Here is a 2,458-nt window from a genome sequence, read left to right as displayed (position 1 = left end):
CAATGCCTGGACTATGTATCGAGCTTCCTGGAGGTGAGCTGTAAGGTCGTATTAATGATCTTGGTGACCCTTTTGGAGAATTCCAAGAGTTTCCAATTGGCTCATCCTCTATTGGCTCAATCTATGTTCGAGTGTTCTATGTTGGCTCAATGTCTGTTGGAGTGTTCTCTATGGGCTCCTCTTCAGTTGGCTCCTTTTCATTTGGTTCATTTTCCTCAAGGTCAATGTATCCTGTAGTTTTTGAGGTTGTTCATTGGGTCATGCTCAACCTTGTGCTCCTTCTCAACCCTGGGGTTTGTGTTTTCTGCACTTTCTTCCTCTTATTCTCTGATTTTTCTTTTAGAGGAGAGGTTTTAGTTTGTGAGAGTTCTTCTTTACCTTGGCTAGCTTTCTTTCTTCTAGGGATTCCCATCTTCATTCTCTGCAAAATCTTTGCTATAGGCGGCTCTTCTTCTCTTACCTTTGTTTGAATTTGAGTTGTGTGTTCCTTTATCATTTCTATGGTTCTTTTTCTCCCTCTTAGGGACCTGCTGCTACTTGGTTTTCTGGGGATTTATTCTTGAAATGGTTCCTTATTAAGAAACTTTCCCAGACATCCCCTGTACTTCAGAGGTGAAATTCGACCAATATTATAACAATACCATCATGGTACATGGTGTTTTCTATGCATTGAATTTTCTTCTGAACATTTGTAGCCATTTTCCTGAGGCTATTCAAGAGAAAATAAGGAATTTTCATCTAATGATCCTAAAGGAAGTGCATCATTATTCTAACATGATAAAGGACATTTTTCCAAACCTACCCTCACAAGTGATGAACTTCTTAAGCACAAGCAATAAGTTTCTCCATTTATTTTTAAGAGCAGAGTTTGGAATACCTTTCTTGTAGACCGTTGTGTCCATGTTTGGATTCTTGAGGAAAACCTTTTTGTCCTCACTATTGATTCCTTTATTTTTAAACCACTTTTCTCCATGCCTTGGCAACTCGGTGGCCTTAACAATCATAGACTCTGTTACTGTGAGCTTTATGTCCCCGATTTCGACCTCCATTCCATCGAAGGAATGTGCAAATGTCTTGGTTACCTCTTTGTGGAAACCGCTAAATTTCTCAATGAGCTGCATCCATTGTCTTATTTGTGACAACTCCCTAGTTTGTGGGTACCCCTCTAGGAATTGCTTCCCTACTGGCTCAGTTCGAACAATTACCTCCATGCTAAAGGATGTTTGGCCTCAAAGATTGGCTACATTGACAGGAAAATGGGATTGGTAGTGTTTGCTAGCTGGCAGAAAGATGGAGTGATTGTGAAATAATAGAGAACTGTAGGAATCGGGAAGAATGGATGGGTTATAAAGAGGATTGTGGGAATGGATTCGACTGTTAGGTGCATTCAAACTTATGATTTGGTAATTAATTTGGCATATTTGGCACAAGGTCGTGACATTACTTTTAGAGTGGTGGCATATTCTATTTCGTTAGATGGTCATTACCCTTAGGTTATAATGATTGCACTGTAGTACTATATTTTCTTACTCATACATGCTATATATCTTTCCCTATTGTTAAATTAAAACAACACGTACCTTTAATTTTCTGTTGCTAACCTTATTTGTTGTCCTTTGATCTTCTGCAAGTGCATTTTTGTCAATTGTCCTTTAATCCAAATCACCAAGCATTCATGTAGACTTCAAAATTATTGGGCTGCAAAAGTTTGTTTAGTTGTGGAAACTTTTCTAAGCTATGGAAAGTTTTCTGAGCTGGAGAAAGTTGTTGTTTCTGCAGCTTAAGAGAAAGAAAGCTTTAGTAGATGAGCTTTATTATTTTTTTTTGAAAAGAAAACTTGAAGTGCCAATAAATAGGTTTTCACTTTAAATTTTATGTATAAACATGCCAACAGCATGTTGGTTTTCATGTTTATACAATTTTATTATTTATATTTTTTCATATTATTATATGTCTATATATATATATATATATATATATATATATATATATATATATATATACACATATAATTTATTTATTATATTTTTGTTATATATATTTGAAGAACAAACTGAATGAAAATTTCTAAGGTGGAAAAGAAGAAGAATTCTTCTTGACCATCTTCAGTTCTAAATTATCCTGAAATATTTTGACAAATTCCTCTCTTGCTAATGGTTTCTAGTAAAGCTTGAGTTGATGTCCATTTACTAATAGAGGAGTTCTTTCTTCATCAATTGTCTTGATTCTAACTACACCATTATCAAAGACATTCTCAACCTCATAAGGTCCAAGCCAATGGGTTTTGAATTTCCCTTGAAAATTTTTGAATTTTGAATCAAAGAGAAATGTCCAATCTCCCATATGAAACTTCCTTTCTTTAATGTACTTATCATGCCATTTGGACCTCTGTTTTTGGACTAAGTTGTCCTCTGAAAGGCTTCTTGTCTGATTTCATCGAGCTCATTTAATTGTGTCA

This window comes from Pinus tabuliformis, chromosome 1_2, assembly GCF_031772625.1.
Source record: "Pinus tabuliformis cultivar Carrire ecotype Pingquan chromosome 1_2, CPIR1, whole genome shotgun sequence".
NCBI lineage: Eukaryota > Viridiplantae > Streptophyta > Pinopsida > Pinales > Pinaceae > Pinus > Pinus tabuliformis.
This window is presented reverse-complemented; position numbering follows the sequence as displayed.